At 43.6% G+C, this 22,367-nt stretch overlaps 1 protein-coding gene across 1 annotated transcript in view; it reads right to left on the minus strand.

The window, feature by feature from the left end:
• The window catches only part of G2E3 (G2/M-phase specific E3 ubiquitin protein ligase), a 195,990-nt gene extending 191,772 nt beyond the window's left edge, over positions 1-4,218 (minus strand). Inside the window, exon 1 of the mRNA XM_029599007.1 lies at positions 3,919-4,218. The gene's annotated coding sequence lies outside the window, so the exon portion shown is untranslated. The remainder of the gene's footprint in view (positions 1-3,918) is intronic.
• Positions 4,219-22,367: the final 18,149 nt, after the last annotated feature.

Below are 22,367 nucleotides of genomic sequence, written 5' to 3' on the forward strand. Positions count from 1 at the left end.
CAGCCTGAACCAAATTTTAACTGGTGACCTAGGCTTACCTGAAACTAACTTGATATTTTGTGATATAATGGGTTCAGAGTCCAACATAAGAATGGGAAAGCATGGCAAGGTTGTACCTTCTTTAGGATATGACAATTACAACTGGCAATCATTTCATGAAGTTAAACCATGAACTTTATATTTAACTAACATTTTAATTATTCAGTTACCAACTGCAAACAATTCATTAAAAGTCTTCAGGCATACAGATGTTTTAACGATTCAGCTGTGGGTGAGCACCAAGGCTTACCACCAGGACTGACCATAAAGACACTCACAGTTTATGCTGATGAACTGATAAAAAAAAAGTTTCCAGCAACATAATGAATGATAGCAGACAAAGACCAAACAGATCCAACCATTCTGCCCAGCAAGGTGTTTAGGATTGTTAACAGCCACTCTGTGCAGGTTATGCCCTTGCAGAAGTGTACCCAACCTGCTCTCTCTGTCCACACACTTCTCAATTCTGCTACCCTTCCTGTCCTCATCAAGTCTCCCAGGAGGGCATTCCAAACATTCACCACCTTTGTGAAAAAGTACTCTAACATTGTTCTTTATTCTACCTCCTGAAAGCTTTATATCATATTTCTATAGACCAGGTCTGCCAAGATAGTTTGTTGCCAGTTCAAGTCCTGCTATGAATACAAGGACAAAAAAATGTGCACTGAATTTGTTCAGTTCTTCACACAGAGCTGTAAGGAACAAATTCCCACTAGCTGTTTTTAGCATGTTTTTCCATAAGAAAACATACCCTTGTCTATCCAGCCACATACAGGTATCAGGGACGGTCTCTGGACAGATGTGGATAAAATTTAGTAAGACAGATTTACTAAGATTCTAGAGCTCCCAAAAAGTTTCACATTGTTTTCTGTAGACTGATCTGTCTCAAGCCTGCAGAAAGACAACAGCAGGGGTAGCTGTGATAATGGCTGGCAAAGACCATCTCACCAGCTATGCCACCACACAAGCATTTTCCTGTCTTGCTGGCCAGCACAGCCACATGATTTCCAGCAAGGAAAGGGGAACAAAAGAATGAATCAGAGATAGGTGGGAAAATGAGTGTGGAATAGTGCCAGGATTCGAGATCAGGGGGGGGGAGGGGGGAGGAAGGGGAAATATTCCTATAATCACACTAAGCTTGCAATTTTACAACCTGCTCTCATCAGTAGATTTTACCAAGGAGTAGCCTAGTGGTGGGAACAATGGGCTGTGAACCAGAAAACCAGGGAGGGGGTCAAATCACACTGTCCCTCCTTGTGACCTTGAGCAAGTCACTTCACCCTCCACTGCCTTAGGTACAAACTTAAGGTCTCATTTACTAAGCATTTTTCCCATAGACAGAATGGGAGAAATCTTAGTAAAATCAGGCCCTTTACTGTGAGCCCCCTGGAGACAGGGAAATACCTACTATACCTGAATGTAACTGCTTTGAAATGTCAGAAAGGCAGAATATAAGTCAGATAAATGTAAAATTCATCCTGTTCCTTTCAAGTCTCTCCCCAAAGTATACAGTTTTGAGTTGACCTTTTTTCCTGGTTCCCAATTGGCTACACAGATTTACTATATTTGGTTCTCTCCTACCAGTCTTAGTTTCACTCAGTTTTTGTCTTGACAACAGAATATACATGCACAGCTCTAATCTGGCTGAAAAACCTGAATTAGAACAGAGAAGCAGTACAGGATCCTGCTCCCAAAGCAAATGTGACTGTTAATCACCATAATTCTGTACATTGCATCTTTATTCACTGTGGTGATGCACCAGTCTGTGGCTTAGTCCTTGAGCAGAAATCCCTGGTTAAAACCATAGTATCAGTGCAAGATTGGGTAGAAGGGAAGTGAAAGTAGCCGTGGAGGGAACTACATTTCCCAGGGTACCTCTACCTAGTCTCTCGTGCTGAGGCCAGTACATCTGACCCAGGACTAGGTGGAGCCTTTAGCACCTCACAGAAGGGAGGTGCAGCTGCACAGAATTGAGGTGGGATTTTCTAAACAGGACTTTTAAGTTAAGTGCAATATTGCCTAAGAACAACACTACCATAAATTGAAAATTAAAGGAAAGGTTTTGTGGAAATGTATGAGGGATGCCACACATGATGAACAAGGCAGAAGCTAGTGAGACTATAACCTGGTTAAGTTTGGGATTGCTTGTAATGCTAAGTCCTACTCAAGTTGGAGAGAGCTGCACCAAGGGACTACCTCTCCTCAGCTTATAAACTGCAGTGGGGAAATGCATAGAAAGTGTTTTGTTTGAATTAAAAGGCTGTATTTGTGAGATGCTCAGAAGCAAGACTAGGCTTAATAATTAAACTTATGTGAGCTACATAGGGGCAGATAGTCTTCCTAATTAGCAAATAGGAACGTAGAGCCTCCAGGTAGGAAAACTTCCCCCAAATCACTATCCTTGCCTGGGACCTACAGAGGGATAATACGTTAGTCTCTGCTTAGTAAAGCAAAGTGTTGAAAGGTACTGAAATGAACTGTCCCCAGTAATGGAGTATTTGGTATTACAAGCCAGGGCTGGTAATGGTACGAGCTGCCTCAGTGAAACTCTTATCCCAAAGTAGTAAGTAATGGGTTGTACTACAATGAGGTCTCCCAATACTGCTTAGGCTGCTGAAAGCAGCTGGGAACCTGATCAGTCCCTGCCTTAAAGTCTAGGGGGACTGAGACTACTGCTTTGTGATTTATGGAAGAATTATGCTGCTGGGACAGTAAAGCTGAGATTTGCCTGAATGGAGATAGCACCAGGGAAATTTAATAAGTGACTAAAGGAATTTCTCTGCTTCATGGACTTTTAGGATCTTGAGAGAGAGAATGAATACCTTGTTAGGAAGGTGAACTAAGGAAATGTTAGTGATCCTCATTGGAAAGAAAGGGTCAGCAGTGATATCACTAAGCACCCTGCCCAGTGCTCTGGAACCAGGGAATCTAGAAGCAGTAGATTAGAGTTTAGGGCACAGTTTGCCTGATTGTAGACTACTGGGGTGCCCAGTCAAAGGACAGCTCCAACCCTAAACTCTGGACCTGCAGGCCCTTTTGTTCACTTTCTCCTTTAAGCATTCTCTCAAGTAACATACAGAATGCACCTTACACTAGCCATTTTAACCCCCCCCAACATACTTTAGATTCTAACCCAAAAATCCTTCACCAGCATCCTACTAGTCTCTTGTGCTCATCATAGATATACATATTCAGTGTGGACTTAAATGTGATTGCGGCAGAGAAACACATTCGAACTCGTTCGTAATATAAAGTTTCCAGACTTGAGCATTTACTTTACATCCATATTGGGGGAGTTTGTCATTCCTCCATGACTAAATAACCAGGTATAGCACTCCATAAACTGAACACATTATCTAAAATAAAGAAACATTGTGCTGTAGAGAATCTAGAACACTATACACAGGAGTAACAAGCAAACATACTAAAGGCGGGGCATTAGTAATTAGAAATAAGGTAGTTTCACCTAAGAGAATTTTAAAAAAGCAGCCAAAGAAAAAGGTCAGAGCTACAAACCTGAACACCCAGAAGCATTCAAGTTTCTGCCTCTGAACTACCCATTTAATATTTCTAGGAACTGCGTGGTAGAAACATTATAAAACCTGAATTATATATAGTGTTAACACTATAGAATTGAAAGCAAACCTGGACTGAGACCGTCTCTAATCAGATGGATTTTCTTTTTTTAAAAGCTTGTTCCCGGATACCAAATTGCATTCTGAAGCCGTAATTGAGCGAGAGCAACCCAAATCACAACCACTTCAGACCTTGAGGAAACGCAGGCGAGATAATTCCCGGCATCTCCCCTCACTACGGCGCCTGCTTCGGAGATTTAAACTTCTGCAATACAGCGGAAACAATTTGTCCCCCATCACTCACCGACTCCGCAGAGGCGCGTTCGCCCGGCGACCCAGCACAGAGGCTAAGCTGTCGCGTGGAAGAGTCCGCACGCGCTGCCCTCTTCGAGCTTCTCTAACCCGACACGCTGCTGCTGCTGAAACCTAAACACACAAGCAACTTCAAATATCAACGCCTCGAGATTTAAACAGCAACATCCGCTTACGTCCCGGAAGTTAGTACGACCTAGGAAAAAAAAAAAGGAGCTGGCCGTTTGACTGTAGACATGCGCTTTTAAGAGGATGTAAAGGGTTGCGTGGGTGGGGGCTAGCAGACCCTCACCCCGCAAAACTCGTTCTGCTGGTTTAGTGGCTCTCCCCGGATTCAGCTGCTGTAAAAAAAAAAAAAAAAAAAGCAAACAACTAATTACTGCTAACAAAACGAGCTGCAACTTTGTTACGACCTAAGTAGTCTGACAAACTGATAATAGCACGCGTCCTGGCGACGTTTCTGTATGAAAAGCTACAAACTGAGCACGAGCAGCGTGAGCAGAGTTAAGTATTCAGAAACGATGTGGCAGCAAATACAAGATGTTTGCCAGCCCCGAAGGATCACATGAACTGCACAAAAGGGTGTGTGCGTGTGTAGCCACTTTGGGCTCAGGCCCACCCTAACAGAGCTTCCCGTAGGGATTCCCCTCCTTCCTGAGCAGAACCGTGGCGTCGAGTTGAAGACTTGTCCGTGAGGGTTCCACGCCCTGCGGGCTGAAGACTTTGGCGATGTGACAGGCCACCGGAGGTGAGGGAGGCAAGCTGGGGAAGGGAGAAGGAGTGAATCTCACTCCTTGCCTCTTCTTCCCATCCCTTACCTTTCCATCTGTCTGACTCGCTCAACTTCTCTTCCCTCTTACTGGGAAGGGAAAGAAGAAAAAGGGAATTGTGCAGTCAAAAAAAAACACAAAACCAACAACAACAATGTTAGGAATTATTAGGAAAAGAATGGAGAATAAACCTGTAAATCTTATGCCTCTTTATTGCTCCATGGTGAGGCCACACTAAGGAGATAATTTTCAAAGACGTTGTGTTGAATAAATGTAACATACTTTTGTAGCAATTTTCGGAAGCCACTTATGCATGTAAAGTGAATTTACATGTGTAAAACCTATTGGCAATTTAATGGCATATAGTGTAGGAATTTTCAAAAACCCACTTACATGCATAAAGTGCATTAACACATATAAACCCCAGTTTTAATTGTGAAGACTTGAAAATTACCCTGTTAGAGTACTGTGTGCATTTCTGGTCTGCCATATCTCAAACGTACAGAGAAGGACAAAATGATAAAGGGGATAGTAAGCCTCCCCTATGAGTAATGGCTAAAGAGGTTGGGTCTGTTCAGTTTGGAGAAGAGATGTCTGAGGAGAGATATGATAGAGGTCTCTAAAATCACGAGTGAAATAGAACGTTTACTCTTTCAAAAAAATACAAAGACTAGGGGGTACTCCATGAAGTTAATAAGTAGCACGTTCAAAACAAATCAGAAAATTATTTTTCCTTCAACACACAATTAGGCTCTGGAATTTATTACTTGATGTATTTAAGGCAGTTAGTGTAGCTGGGTTTAAAAAAGGTTTGGACAAATTCCTGGAGAAGTCAAACTGACCAAGTAGACTTAAGAAATAGCCACTACTAGCAGCATGGGATCTATTTACCATTTGCGATCTTGCCAGGTACTTGTGACCTGAATTGGCCACTGTTGAAAACAGGATACTGGGCTTCAGGGAGTGACAAACTGTTTGGTGTGTTTGGGAGCCTGTGAGAATGAGAGCGTGTGGATGTGTGAACACGGGAGAGAGAAGAAGAAGAAAAACAAGAAACCTTGAAAAAAGAGACAGCTGAGGGGGGATATGATAGAGGTGTTGTAAAAGCGGTATATAAACATTTTTAAATAAATAAATAAATAAATAGAATGGGTAGATGTGAATAGGTTATTTACTCTTTTGGATAATAGAAAGACTAGGGGGCACTCCATGAAGTTAGCATGTGGCACATTTAAAACTAATCGGGAAAAAGTTCTTTTTTACTCAATGCACAATTAAACTCTGGAATTTGTTGCCAGAGGATGTGGTTAGTGCAGTTAGTATAGCTGTGTTTAAAAAAGGATTGGATAAGTTCTTGGATGAGAGGTCCATTACCTGCTATTAATTAAGTTGACTTAGAAAATAGCCACTGCTATTACTAGCAATGGTAACATGGAATAGACTTAGTTTTGGGGTACTTGCCAGGTTCTTATGGCCTGGAATGGCAACTGTTGGAAACAGGATGCTGGGCTTGATGGACCCTTGGCCTGACCCAGTATGGCATGTTCTTATGTTCTTAGAATTAGGAAAAGAGAGATCAGTGAAAAGTGGAAAAAATAAAAAGATCAGACAACAAAATGATTGGAATATTCCATCTTTGGGATCATGCATTTCTTAAATTTTTGTATTTTGCTCTTTCTTTAGAGTTTCTCTGTTCAGAGTGTGGTTTCTCTGGCTTTCCGGTTTGATTTTATATGTACATTTGTTTTTAATTTGTAGCCCCTTATTTCTGTATTAGGTAAGGGCCAGTCTGTGTGTTTTGGCTGTGTGTGACTGAGGTGCAGTATTTCTGCTAGTGTGTATTTTCTCTGTAGGGATTTGTACCAGTCGAACTTGTTCTCTTTGCCCATTAGGTGGTAGTGTATAGTGTTCTAGAGCAGTGGTTCTAACCTTGTTTCCATCATGACACACCTGACAGATGCTCAAGTGCATGCCACGTTGCACATTACATCTAACAGCTATACTAAAAAAAAAAAAAAAAAATTCTAGATATTTTATTGTTGAATGTGATGCAGGAGAAAGATAACATTCTTTAATTTCAGTAACTGCTTATAAAATGGGTTTTTTTTCACAAAGATGTTCATCTTTGATTACTGCGTCAGTGAGAAATCTGAGACTGATATGCATCTGCAGCACACAGTTTTCCGATACAAGCTCATGCATTTCACAGTCAACCTCAACGTTCTGCCCTCTTCTGGAGTTTATACAGAGCAGAATTAGGAAACTTCCCCTTTCAACGCACCAGACAAAAATCTATTCAAATTCTGATATCCCTTCAGTAATAGTGCTTCAAAATCTCTTCCCTGCCAGCCACTTTGTGAAATAACATGAAAACCTGCTAAAAAGACATTTAGAAATTATATAGCATACCAGCCATACTTTAAGGTTACTAACACCCAGGACTTGAACAGCAACAACTTTTCCTATGAAAAAGCAAGACAGCAAATAGAACACAGTACACTTACTATTGGGAAAACAAAGAATGCCAGACTGCCCTAGATTTCTACACAGAATCTACATCCTAGTTAGCCCTCACCTCTGTCAAAACATGGAGAATGCAAACTGACTCTTATCTAAAACAGAATAAAAGACCATAAACTATAAACAAGCGTACAGAGAAAAACTGAAACTCCAAGAAGGTGGAGGTGCAGCAGGGGCAGGATACATCATGCCTGCAACATTTCTGACTTGGACTGGTGGTGGCAGTGAATTGCCAGGGTTAAGGGAAAAGCAGCAACAGGGAGCAGTGATGAGGAATTTTAAGTACCAGCTCCTTACTCTGTACTTTCCTCAAGCAGCAAGTACATGTGGCCTTTACAGAAAGCATAGCTTGCTATGTCAAATTTTTGGTGACATTGGTTGAGACCCGCTGTTTTAGAGCCTGCTGCCTGTTCATAAATTATGGTGCTGTTTGATTCCTGAGAGTTAGTGCTGTAATTGTATGTATGGCAAGGTTCTAGGTGTCTTCTCCCCAGGGATTTGTGTTACTTGACAAAGTGTTTAGCAGTGGAAGGATTTTGTTTTGCTGAGGTGACACCAGAATTTGAATTTTCTTTCTTTTTTTTTTTTATGTTGGGTTGTAATATGAAATGTCCTAGTTCTGCTCTGCACTTGTTCTTATGATTATTGTAATTATGATGATCTCTGCCTTTCTAGAATGAGGATTCATGAAAGAATACATTGATGTTTGGTTTATTCCATGATTTGGATCTAATATGTGTTCTTTGCTTTTTAGATGATATTCTTGTGTGTTTATAAACTACAATAAATATTAAATTAATACAGATTAATAAGGCATTTTTAATATTGGTAAGTGCTTGAAATAAGTACAAGTTTTGCTCATGATGTATAAAAGCTGTTAAAGACTACTTACAAATTGTCACATGCACTCAGAAGTAAATTTTAAAGTGCACGCATGCACCCATAAACGCGCATATTGGGCACGCTAGCAAAAATATGCTCCATTTTATATTGTGTGTGCAAGTACATGTACCATTTAAAATATCCCCACTGTGCCTACTCCATGAAAGATTTTTTTAGTCTCTCTCTCCCTCCCCCACTGTTACTAGGGTCGGCACTGGGATATATAGAGTGTAAGATTGGCCCTTTAAGATGCACGCCTTTCTCTCTCCTTCCCTCTCCCTGACTTGCACCTCATGAGGATAAGTAGTAAAGTTACCTGTGTAGTATGGTGGGCATTGCCATGGTCAGCCTTGCAAAATTCAAGGGTTATGTGTCCCACGCCAGAACTCCCATTCCCTGCCCTTTTTCTGTCTCCTTATTTTTAATGCACACTCATGTATGTATGTGCATACTTCCCGGCTTCTTAAAATTCACATTGCTTACACGTGGCCCACATACGCATGTATGGGGCTGTTTTTGTGCGAGCAGCGCTTTTAAGATCTAATTGTAAGACGTTTATTTATGGATAAGAGTACAACTAGTAAGGCTCAGACCTGTATGCTTACTGCGCACCCGTGTTAACCTTGGGCCCAACCAAAAATCAGTTCTGGCTACGCCTCTGGTGTGTAGAGCTGTGTCAGAGTGAGCATGTGTAGAGATGTCAGTAAAAGCTTGACTGTGTGTAAAGCTGCATCAGAGTGAGAACAAGAGTTTTTGTGTTTCACACTGTTAGAGAGAGCAAATGTTTGCAGTCAGTGAAAGCAAATGTGTGAGTGTGAAGAAATGTCAGAATGAGTTCATGTGGTTGTATGTGGAGCTGTGTCGGTAAGAACAAGAGTGTATATATGTGTGTAGAGTTGGCAGTGAGAGTTTGTGTGTGTATAGAGCTGTGTAAGAATGACAGCAAATTTTTGTGCCAATAGCATTTCCTAAATCTGAAAAAGCAAGCCTGACCGTAGAGCGAGTGGCACCAGGTGCATCAACTTTAGAGGGGCTTTGCAACACTGATGTGCTTGGCTCCACCCCAAAGCTGACTGAAAATCATAGCACTAGGGATGTCTGCCTCAGTGAGGCAGAGCCTAGGGTTATGGAGCCCCATGAGAGTATTTCCTTGTTCTTCTGCTACAGCAGTCCAGATGGAGGCAGACAGTTGTCCTTTACAAAAAAAAAAAAAATATATCTCTACTGAATCAAATACTAGCTATGGTATCCTACTCAATCAGTATTCACTGCCTCCAGCTGGTGTGAAGAGCTTCTGAGGGTGAAGCAGAAATGTAAAAGGTTATAGCAAATTTTTTGTTCAAAAAGAAATTGTTTATTTCTACAGCTTAGAAAGCTCTTGGGCCATGCTCCAACAAAGTTGTTTGTGAAGAAAGCCCCTTAGCAGAGGATACGATAGAGCCTGCCAATAAATACATCTAAATATATTTATGCCAGTAGTCTCCTTAAAGAAGGGATTTTCTTCAGAGTTCTCCTCAGTATATCTAAGCCAGAAATTGGGAGATCTTAACCTCCTGAAGTCTCTGATCACTGTGGTTGAGTTCAGACTGTTTTAAAAAAAAAAAAAGTGACAAGGCAGCCTTGAGAGCAGCAAAAGGTAGGACTGATATATTTGGCCCAAGTTTAAAAAGTCTAGCCTGAATCCTTCAGAGGCAAACTCAACAATTTAAAAATTGCCAGAGTGATTGCTGACTTGATGGCTGGTGTTAACTGCTGCTGTGATTCATGAGGCAGCAGCAGCACAGCTACAGATGGCAGCACAGACTGCTCAGTGTGCAACCGCAGTGAGAAAGTTAAACATAAAATAAAGGGAGCTCCAAATATTAAAAAGAGCTCTAAGGAGATAAAGGCACTAAGCTTCTAAAAAATCCATTTTAATCCTAAAGGAAGGCTTAATTGAGCCTGTTGACACAGTCATGGTGGCCATCTTCCACACCTCCCCTTCCTCAGATTAAATCAAAACAGAGCTTTGATTTTGAAGACCTGATATTTACTCTCCCAGGTCCAAGCTACCAGACAACTATCTTAAATGAGTTTAATTTTACTCCAGCCAATCCTTTAGCCCACAATTTTTATACTTTCTAAGGCAAGCCTTCCATGCCTTTCAAAGTCAGTCGGGTTCACATACACAGTGGTATTCTGAACCAACATCTTAACTCACTGATATACCTTCTAAGACAAAGTATGGACCTATTTTAGATGATCCAATGTATCTTGATCTATCTAAAGATGAGTTTTTAGATTGTTTTAAGTGGAGTGATTTCTACTCGAGGAGGATAAGGTTTTCTGTGATGGAGAAGAGGATTTGTGATATGCCTATTCTGTAAACATGAAATTACAGCCCTAATCTTGTAAGTCACTTCAGCCCTAAGACTTTTAGAAATAAAATTAGACAAGACTCCAGAATGGTATCCCATAATCAAAGTCATAAGAAAGCCCTCACGTTCCTTCCCTTGGAGGGAATGATTGTAATTGAATGGGAATCACTAGATTCAGACTTGAGATGCATCAAAATTTTTACAAAGCTTTATCTGCTCCTGTAAGAGGTATAGGAGTGCCTGTTCCAGATCCCAAAAGTCAATGCCCTAGACTCAGGTACAACCAGAAGGACAAGCATACCAGTGGGAAGAAGGAGTCTCCTTAAAAGTCCTACAGGATAAGAAAACAGAGCTTGTCCTAAAACACTTTTCTACTGTTAGACAAACTGAGCTCTGAATAGATATCTAGAGTCATACTGTTGAGTACAATGACTTCCTGAATCAGCTGAGACTGAAAGACTAGAATCGGCTACAGCATACCTAGCAGGCCCGATATATAATCTCGTAAGACTATCCTCAAAAACAGTAGGTGTAAGGAGACGCCTATGGCTGAGACATTGGGAAGCGATCAAAGTCTTTGCCTTTGTAAGTTACCTTTTTAAAGAAATATAAGAACATGCCATACTAGGTCAGACCAAGGGTCCATCAAGCCCACCATCCTGTTTCCAACAGTGGCCAATCCAGGCCATAAGAACCTGGCAAGTACCCAAAAACTAAGTCTATTCCATGCTACTGTTGCTAGTAATAGCAGTGGCTATTTTCTAAGTCAACTTAATTAATAGCAGGGAGACATGGACACACAGCTTAAGCTGCGGCATGCCCTACACCACCACGGCTGGTCACGGATCATGCACAGGAAGATTTTGAGCACAGGACTGAGGACTTGGAAGAGTCAGAAGAAATGGATGAAGGAACCACCGTGTCCACATCTTCCTGGTTTCTTCGTCCATTTCTTCTGACTCTTCCAAGTCCTCAGTCCTGTGCTTAAAATCTTCCTGTGCATGATCCGTGACCAGCCGTGGTGGTGTAGGGCACGCCGCAGCTTAAGCTCTGTGTCCATGTCTCCCTAGCCTTAGGAGTTCTTCATCCTTATCTTCAGAGTTCCAGTTCAAGTCTTCATCTTCATGTTCCAGAGTTTCAAGGTTTCAAGGCTCCTGCTCCTCATCCTAGCCAAATGTCTGACTTTTCCTCATCTGCTAGCACATGGTCTGCGACCAGCCATAACAGTTGTGTAGGATGCATCGTGGCAAAATCCTGAATCAAAGTCTTCATGTCTGTTTCCGCTGGTTCTCATCCTCTGAGGCCATCCTTGTTCCGATACTCTGGTTCTCTAGTTCCAGTCTCGAGTTTGTCCAGACAACGGATCTCCTTGCTCCTCACCTGGATCTCTGTCCTCAGTTTGTGTGGATTCATTGTTTAGCCTGGACCTCTGTCTGTAGTTTAGTCTCCAGTGCCTTTGTCATGTTCATGTCTCCAGAATTATCTCCAGTCCTCTCCTTCGTCTGTCCTGACGCACAAGTCAGTACCAAGCAGCAAGACCTAAAGGGCTTTCGGAGTGGTCAGAGGGCTACCCCAGAGACCAGCATTGCATTGGGGTAGCATCTGGGGTAGCAGGAGTGGGTCTCACTCCTGGTGTATGTTGGACATTCAAGTCAAGTGCTGAAGTCCAAGTTCAAGAGTGTTCCCATCTCAGCTCAGCCCATGCCTGGATGCGATTGCCCAGTCCTCAGGGGCTCACATGCATGTCCCGTGCTCCGCTCCCAACACTACTGGGTTGTCCTGCCCTAGCCTGAGTGTCACTGTTTTGGGAGTGGATTGACACCTTGATGGGAAACTTGGACAACGTTTTCTGCCAGTTTCAGCAAGTTTTTTATTTGCCTGGTCGGACCTCATCCACAGCCACAGAGCTGCTCCGCATCAGGCAATCGGGCAGGGTAGTCGCACCATGGGTGACTACACCATCCAGTTCCACACCTTGGCTTCAGAACTTTGTTGGGGCGAAGATAGTCTGACCGCCATCTTCTGGCAGGGCATAGTGCAGTACATAAAAGATGAGTTAGTGAGTCAAGACCTGTTGCCCACATTAGAGGACCTCATCACCATGGCAAAATAGGTGGACCTCCATTTCCAGGAATGAGCCCAAGAGAGGGAATCATCCCACCAGCACTTCTGATCTCTGGTTACTACTAAAGACACCTCATCTGTTTCATCTGGATTGTGCATCTAGGATGGTATTTTTTAACAATGTCCATATCTGTTGCACACTTTTTACCTTTGTAGTTGCACCTTTCTATTTTTTTTCTATTTTTCTTATTTTATCAAAGTTTCTCTTTTGAAAGTTTAGCACTAGAGCCGTGGATTTACTTACTGTCCCCCTTCCAGTCATTAATTCAAATTTGATCATATTATCACTATTGCCAAGCGGCCTAACCACTGTTACTAACTCTCTCACCAAATCCTGTGATCCACTGATAATTAGATGTAAAATTGCTCCCTCTCTTGTTCGTTCCTGAACCAATTGCTCCATAAAACTGTCATTTATTCCATCCAGGAACTTTATCTCTTTAGCATGCCCTGATGTTTCACTTACCCAGTCAATATTGGGGTATGCATTGCCAGTTTGGTTAGCTTCCCTAATTTTTCTTAGCATTTCACTGTCCATCTCATCATTTTTAGCCAGGTAAATGGTAGTATGCTCCTATCACTAAACTCTTCTCCAACACACAAGGGATTTCTACCCATAAAGATTCGATTGTGCCTTTAGTCTCATGCAGGATCTTTATCCTGTTGGACTCTATGCCATCCTGGACATAAAGCGCCACCCCATCACCAAGATGTTCCTTTCTAATTTGCATCCTGGTACTGTACTATCCCATTGGTTATCCTCTTTTCACCATGTCTCTGAGATGCCAGTTAAGTCTGTTGTCATTCACTGCTGTACACTCTAATTCTCCCATCTTAGTTCTTAGGCTTCTGGCATTAACATACAAACATTTCAAAGTGTGGGTTTTTTTTGTTTGTATTTACATTTTGCTTTTCACCCATGTGAAAGGATGCAACTGGGCTGCTGGGCAGTGTTGGTCTGGGGAGGGTCCGTTGTATCTAAACCGCTGCCATCTCCTTGGAGCTGCATCTGCTCCACTGAAAGGTCTATGCCAATGCTGGGGTTCACTCCCTGCTGGTTACTGATTCCATCTCCTGGTCTGTCGCTGGGGTCCATGCCCTCCTGGGGGACATGATTCCATCTCCTGGAATGTTGCTGGGGTCCACATCCTCATGGGGAATCCAACTGTGACTCTGGACCTGCCGCGGGGGTCCCCTTCCTGGGAGACAGCTCGATCTGCTGCTGGGGTCCACACCCTCCTGGGGGACTGATCAATCTGCCGCTAGGGTCTCCTTGCTCAAGGGGGACCCAGGGTTACCTTCTGATCTGCCGCTGGGGTCCCCTTCCTTCTGAGGGACCTCTCCACCTCTGGATCTTCTGCTGTCCTTCAGTTCTTCTCCCTTGTTAGGAGGGATTTCCCTGGCATGGGTTTACAACTCCACTAGGCTCATGGCTAGTTTGGTGTTCAGTGATTCAGGTCCTCTGCAGTCTCAGCTTTCAGTGATTTTAGCTCCACTAAGCTCATGTCCAGTCATTTGCTTTTACCCTGCCTGGTTGGGTCACCTTCTCTCAGCCAAAAGGCCAAGACCCAGGCAGGACCATGGAAAGAGAATGTGTGCACAACCTGCCTGCCTGGCCTTTTTTTTTTGCTCTTGTCTGAGAACTGGGTACCCAAGAGTCTGATTCCCCTTTAGTCAGGGTGAGAATCTGTATGCTTCCTAGGACTGTCTTTCAGTACATTTTTCTCACAAATACCTCTCATTCAGAATTCTTCAATGTAGGACTTTTCCCGTCAGCAAAATCCTAAATTATAGAACTATCCTTTGATTTAAAGTGATATTTCACTGAAAGTTATTAACCGTAGTCCAGGGTGGCAGTGACATGCAAATCTCCTACCTGAGTCTGTCTCATCTATTCAATAGTCATTTAAGCACCTTCAAAGTAAGGGGTCTGGCAACCTTTTTCATCTCGTTATAGGTTTCCTGGGCTGGTGGCTCATGTTAAAAATTCAGTTTGCAGTACCGACCTGGAAGTGCAAATGGACACGGATGCACTGTTCCGGCAGCCCCCCAGGAGTGACACTAACCAGAAGGATTGGTACAGTTTATTAGAGACTGGAGTGGCAACAGTGGATAACCAGTGGGAGTGAAGGTGATACTGAGAATTTGTCATGCTGCAGAAAGCTTGGGATCCCCCCCGACAGCATTCATCCTGCCTACTGTGATGTTGTGTTGCTGGTCTCCACTAAAATGCCAAGATTGACTTTGCAGAACATTCAACAAGCACAACAGACTAATTGCCTAATTAGTGATGTGCTCTGGGTGAAGGAGATAAATCTGGGGGTACAAGCAGTCCATCAGATTACTTGGTTGTTAATCATAGAGTGAGATTGTCTATTTGTGTGGAATCAGGTCCTGTACAGAGAAAGGAAAGATACCAATTCGGGTCATCTTGAACAACTGTGTTTTCCACAAAAATTCCATAGAACTGTGCTAGCCTCCATGATGAAATGGGGCATTTGGGGACAGAGAGGGTCTTACAACTGGTGAAGGACAGGTTCTATTGACTTAAACAAGCACAAGACATTGAAAAACACATTGTAGACTATGATTAAAATGAAAGTCCCTACCGCACAGAGCAGCAGAGATGGTAAACATTACTAATCAAGGCCCTATGGACTTTGTGCATAGACTTCTCGACTTTAGAAATGGATTACCAGCATAAAGAGAACATTCTGGTTGTGACAGACCATTTCACCAGGTATGCACAAGCATACCCCACCAGAGAGTAGAGACTGTTGCCCGAGTATTATGGGAGAAATTCTTTGAACTAGGACTCCCAGCCCAGATACACTCTAACCAAGGGAGGGATTTTGAAAGCAGACTCTTTAAAGAGATGTTGCAAGTGGCTGGAGTTAGAAAGTCACACACCTCTCCTTATCATCCCCAGGAAGATGCCTAGCCCGAGAGGTTTAACAGGATACTTCTAAACATATTGAGGGCATTGAAGCCAGCTCAAAAGAGGAACTGGTGCCAGTATGTGAGCTATTTGGTGCATGCTTACAACTGAACATAATGATGCTATGGGGTTTTCACCCTATTTTCTGATGGTTGGGCGAGAGGCCCGGTTGCCAGTTGATCTGTGTTTTGGGGTTTCAGTAGATGCATCATTACCGCAGACTTTTCAAAGCTATGTGAAGAGACTAAAAGAACAGCTGGGGGCAGCCTATAGGTTGGCTGTGGAGTCTGCCTACAAACTGAGCCAGAGAAACAAGCACTAGTATGACCAGAAGGTGAGGCAGAATGACTTAATGGCAGGGGACAAAGAACTCTTGGAGAACTGGGAGGCTGGTTGGGAGACACAAATTTGCTAAAAGGTGGAGGTCTACCCCCTGTGTTATTGAGGAAAAACTGAACAATCTTCCTGTTTATCAGGTAAGGCCAGAGTGGGATGAAGGACCAGTAAAAATGGTACACAGAAACCATCTCCTGCCCATTGGACAGTTGGTATATCCCCTAGAGGAACCCCAAGCTATAGCTGAACCCCCTCCACCCCTACCAAGAGGGGGGGGGGAGACTAAGATCTGAGACTCCACCTCAGTTTGGCAGGAATCCCCATCGGGAAATGGTAGGGTCCTCTGCATATCCACTGGAAGACAGATGTGGATACAACAGTGAGGATTCGGAAGGCGAGAGTTAGGTGGGGGAAATATGAGGTTCACCTGTGAGCCACATTGGAGATTTGATCCCTAACCAACAGGCACATGTTGGGGACTTAGTAAGACAGTTTCTGGGGATGGAAACCCAGGAGAGGGAAATCCAAGAAGCCCCCAAGAATAATGATAGGATTGAGGGTGATACAGATGGCAAGAAAGGGATGTACAACCTGGAACAAGAGGGAAAGTGCCACAGATGAGATTCAGCCCCAGAGAGAATCAGAAATTAGGGAGGATGAGGAATTGGTTCCACTGTCACCCCAAGAGCCCAGAAGGACAGGCAGGACTGTGAAGCCTACAATAAGGTTCACTTATGATAGCTCTGGAAACCCAATGAATGTCCCCCTGACAATTGCACACAAAAAGGTGACTGCCTATTACCTCAAAGTAATGAAGGAACTCCTTGAGATGTTGGTCTAAAGGGGAGGTACATGCAAGAGAGTGGCTTCTTGAGACAACAAAAATTTTAAGTGGGGACAGTGAACCCCCCCCCCCCCCCCAAGGGAGAGAGGGTAAAGAATATGCTACCATTTAAGTGAACTGCAGCAAAGAAAATAAAAGAAAGGACAATGCAGCTAAGAGTGCATATGACCTGGATGCATATTTAACTTTTGAGAGGGTTGGGGAAAGGTTGGAACCCTACCTGGTTGGAGAAGCTCCAGAAACATATAGGGCTTTGACTGCTGGGGATGCTACTGATTATTAAGTGGTTATGGTAGCAATATTAGACCACTTGTGGTTGATCACAGAGAAATAGAGATGAAAGTTCAGAGTTGCAATTAGATTCACAAAATAGACCCCGCACTATAGCCCAGCAAATGAAAGATCTTGCCTATCACTGGCTTATTCCCAAGGGAAAGACTGTAGAAGAGGTCATTTAAAAAATTATGTTAGAACAATTTATCTATGAGTTGCCCAGAAGATCAGGGACTGGCTAATGAAACAGGGAGCATGTATACTACTAGATACTGTGAGTGTAACAGAATACTTTCATGAGGCAGTCCCTCCTTTTACAGTCCTGAAAGATCGATAATCTAAGGATGGATTCTCGAGAGAGGGAAGAAATATGAGAATATCGGAGAAACCAACCCCGAGCCCTTTTGAAGCCCCTACTAAATCTTGGGGAGTCCACGTCTAGGTAGGATAGGATGAAAAACATCCAATGAAGATAGCCTAGAGTGAGTTTACCTTGAAAGAGGCCCCAACTTAAATGCTATTCTTGTGGCAAGGTTGGACATTTGAGGAGGATTTGCCCAAAATGGCACTGTACCTTTGGGGGAGCAAGAAGGATCCTTATATTCAAGAGTTAAAGATAGGGAATGTAAAGACAGCAGCCCTTTTTGACGCTGGAGCAAATCAAAGACTCATGTCTGAAGAAATAGCAAGAAAGGTGCAGGGAATACACACAGCCTGGAGCAAATTTGGTGGGGGGACCCCAAGAGCCCTGTACGCTGTTTACATGGGGACAAGAATATCCAACCCAAAATATGGAATTACAAATAGGGAACTGGAAAGGAAAGCTACAACTTGCAGTAGCCAGGAAACTTCCTTTCCCAGTAATGATTGGGAAGGAATGAACTCTGATACAACAACCTGAGGTACAGGTAATGACTAGGGCCCAAGACAGGAAAAAACACAATCCTGAAAGGCCAGTGTTGAGAGCAATATTTCCTTTTGAAAGAGAAGAGGTGATACATTCTCCAGGTCACGTGAGGAAACCCTGGGCAAGGTGAAAGGAAGATAAGAGAACTAAGCCTTGGATGAGGTAGATGAGATGTTTCTGGGTGGGGGCTGAGATATGCCTGATGAGGTAGTTCAGAAATTTCCCAATTTGGGGGGAAGAACAAAAGGATGAAAGTTTAAAATATGCCTTTGAGTATGTGTTCATGAGAAAAGATGCACAAATTAATAAAAATGAAACATTGTTACCCCTATTTTAAACTAAATCATGGTCTATTGTCTAAGGTAGAGAGGGGAATGGGAAACTCGACCCTTTGAGTCAGTTGACTCAGTGGTACCTCAGAAATTTAGGAAGGAGATCTTAGCCTTAGCACATACATACCCCTCAGTAGGACATAGGCGTAGCTAGGCTCAAGCTGAGGTTCTGTTGGCCTGGACTACATCAGGATGTTCAAGTGTTCTCTGTCCTGCCCAACTGCCAAAAAAGTCTTTCAGAATATTCCTAAGTCCACATTGATATCTCTTCCAGTTACTGAACAACCGCTTAATAGACTAACTGTAGATATAATGGGTCCATTAGATAAAAGCCAGAATAGATACCAGTATGTATTAGTCATAGTAGTCTATGCTACTCACTATCTTTGGGCAATAGCTGTAAGGTCCATATCCTCATGGGTGATTGTTGAACTAATTAAAATTTTTTGTCAGGTGGGTTTTCCCAAAGAGATCCTAACAGATGCAATAATTTTATGTTATGAATTACTGCAGTAAGTGTGAAGAATGTTTGAGATTCACCATATGCATATTTCTGCCTACCATCCTCAAAGGGTTGGTCTCATTGAGAGATTTAATCAGACATTTAAATCTGTGTTGAGGAGGTACATTGGAACAGACATAAGAGATTGAGATAAACTACTTCCCTTCTTATTATTTGCAATAAAAGAGGCTCCTCAAGCTATTACTGCCCATTTGAGTATTTATTCGGAAGACAGCCACAAGGCTTGATGGATATAGTAAAGGAATGCTGGGAGAATCAGGAATAAAAAGGAATGGATATTTCATCCTATTCAATAGGGATGTGGATCCTTGTGCTGTGGTGTGATTGGCACTGGCACTGCCAATCACACCACACTGCCAAGCATGACAATACAGCCCACACCAATAGTTGACAGTTGTACCTCTCAATGGACAATTAGGAGCTTCGCCTATACCAACCATCCCTGCTGGTTGAGCACTTGGGTCCTGATGGCCGGGTCTTAGAAGGGTCCCTAGGGTAGTAGCCAGGTGAGAGACTTAAATCTAGGTGAAGATTGGGGCAGGCAGCTGTCAAACGAAGATCCAGGAGACAATCCGAAGGTCAAGACAGGCAGCAATCAAGTGAAGAACCAGATCCAAAACAGGGGGTCAAGTCCAGGAGGCAACAAGGAGAGTGAGCAGAGGTCATACCAAGTAAAGCCACAGAAAGCAAGCAAGACAAGGGACTGGGACAGACCACAAGATGGAGGAGGAGGACTGGGCGATGAAGAAAGATCAGGACACTGAAGCACAAAAGAAGATAGGACACCAGGGCACAAGCAGCAGGAACAAGGACAAACCAGGCAAGGAGAATCAACACGTACTCAGTAGAAGATCCATTAGAAGACCTGTGCAGAGGCGCTAAATACTTCTCAGGAGGAGCCTTATATGGAGAAGTCCTGGGGATGTCATCAAGGGGTGCTGCCACTGAGTTCCCGCTGTCGGCTCTTTAAGACAATGACAGTCAAGTGCATACATGTCTAGAGAAGGATGGGGAAGAGGACATTGGCAGCATTCCATACCTCATTGAGTGGCTTTTGTCTGAGTCTGTGTCCTTAGCACAGGACTGATTTGGCAGTATTGGGAGGTGAGTGAGGCAGCTCGCAGGAGCTTCCTGTGAGCCACCAAATTTAACACTCTTTAGACCTTTCCAATCATATAACTTATTTAATGTGTGAGAGAACATATTAAAAGCTCAGGAAAAACAAAAGACTATGACCAGCAGGCCAGGACCCAACACCTAAGACCAAGGTACAAGGTACTGATACTGGTACCTACTACCCCTAATAAGATGTTAACAAAATAGAGGGATTTGGTTGTTTGTAGTGTGTCTAGTAACCTATAATGGTGGACATGGGGAGAGGTCATTGCCAAATATATTAATTTACTGAAGATGTGGGTAGATTGGGAGGCATTGTCAGTAGAGTTGGGGAAAGACTTAGAGGAACTAGACCCCAAGTACTGGAGATGGATGAGAGGGTTCAAGTCCAGATCGGGAAGGGTTTGACATCTCAACAGCAAACTCAGGATAAGGGCATGCTTTATGAGAATTGGGAGGTTTTCTCTCCATATCCCAGTCAGACACAAATTTTAAAATATAAAATTGGGACCATTCCTGGAGAGATTGTACAACACAGACCCTACTGACTCCCAGAAAGAAAAAAGGTAAAGATTGAGGCAAGTACAAGAGATGGAGAAATTAAGCATCATTGAAAAATCAGAGTCCCTGTTCTAGTCTGGTAGTGTTAGAAAAATCAAGCGTTGCCATCTGCTTTTGGAACTATCAACTTTTGGAAGATAAATGCTATTTCTCGTTTTGAAGCATGTCCCATGTATGAGCTATTAGAGAAACTGGGCAAAGCACAGTATATAACCAGATTAGATATGACCAAGGGCTATTGGCAGATTCCATTGGAGTCACCCTTCTCCGCACCCATTGGATTATGTCAGTTTACAGTAATGCTGTTTGGTCTTCATGGTGCAGTTGTGCGTTTCCAATGAGTGATTTTTGAAGTATTACGCCCTCATCAGGTGTACGCTGTTGCATACATTGATGACATGGTAATATTTTCAGAGGATTCGGCATCCCATATTCTACAAGTGTTGCCCTCTCTAAGAGAAGCCAGCCTATCAGCTAATCCATAAAAGTGTGTCCAGGGACACATAGCATGATCAGGCCTATACTTGAGAAGGTAGTTGCAACACTGGCTATAGTATTGTTGACAAATATCTTCACCATGTATTTATCAAAAACAAAACTTCAAATGGATTACTCATTTGTTCCAGGCCTGTTACATGGAGTGTGGAGCTGTTCATCTAATTCGACACAGATTCTCAGGATTTAGAGAGAGGGCACAGAGACTAAGCAGGAATGGCTGGCCTTAAGCCAATGCAACAGGGTGGCTTGTGCATGGCTCTATGGAATGAGCAAAAAAAAAGATAAATCATCACTTTTTTTACACCAGGAAATCTATCCTTTGAATCACTGAGAGGCTTCTCAAGATATTTAGTACACTCATGGGCTTTCCTGGTTGGAAGGGTTCTATTTCCTTCTATCTCTGGAGTTGTACAAGCAGGGTTGTCAACCCATGAAATTTTACTGGCAGTTTTCCAAATTTTTACTCAAATATATTTCTACTATCACCAATTTAGGATCTGATTCACTAAGCTTTATTACTATAGATACAAAATAGGAGAAAAACCTTAGTGAAAATGGGAGAAAAACCTTTGGGCACAGCTGGACTTGGCTGTCTTGGGCCGGCTGCACGGCCAACCCTGCTTACCGGCATGACAAGGCCCTCCGCTGGCTCCCTCCTCATTACAAGGAATCCTCGTCGCCATTCTCCGTGGGTCCTCCCCACTCGGGGCGCTGGCACGGATGCTGACTGACCCACCCGTTGACAGGCCTCCTAGGTGCTCGCACTGCCCCGCCTCTTAAAGGGCCAGCGGCAAGTGAGTGCCGCGGCCTGGGGAGATGACGTCAGGGCCAGGGCCCTATTTAAACCTGAAGACTAGCAGTCTGGATTGCCTCTGCAACCGGTCCTTCTCCTCATGAGCTGCTGGTTGCTGTGTGTTCCTGCTCCTGTGTTCCTGCCTCCGTGCCTGTCTCCTGCTTGGTTTGTCTTCTGCCTCCTGACCTCGGAATGTCCTTCAGATTCTGCTTGCCTGCTGCCCGTCCTCACCTCTAACGTCTCTTGAATTCTGCCTGTCTGATCTCTCCATCGCCTCACGTCATGGGATCTTCATCACCAGGAACCCTCACCTAAGTCCTGCCAGCCCCGGCACCCCACAGGGAACGAGGGCTGGTGTGGGTGAAGGTCCAGTTCAGTTCCTGCTACCACCAGTTCTGCCTGCCGATGGCAGGGACCTGCGGGGGCCTCTCCTACAGATAGTGACAACCCTGCCTTGGCTGAGGGTCCACACCCTGGCTGGCAATAGCTAACAGTTTGCAGAGGTTATGAACCCGGCGGACCTCTCCGGACTCCAGGCCATTCCTGGGTTGACACAGAAACTCCAGCAGCAGCAGCAGTGTCTTGAGATGGTAGCAGCCACCATGGACCGCCTCAGCGCATGTCTTGATTCCCTGATGACGGCAGCGGCCCAACCCAACCATGCACC

This window comes from Rhinatrema bivittatum, chromosome 4 (assembly GCF_901001135.1).
Source record: "Rhinatrema bivittatum chromosome 4, aRhiBiv1.1, whole genome shotgun sequence".
Taxonomy (NCBI): Eukaryota; Metazoa; Chordata; class Amphibia; order Gymnophiona; family Rhinatrematidae; genus Rhinatrema; species Rhinatrema bivittatum.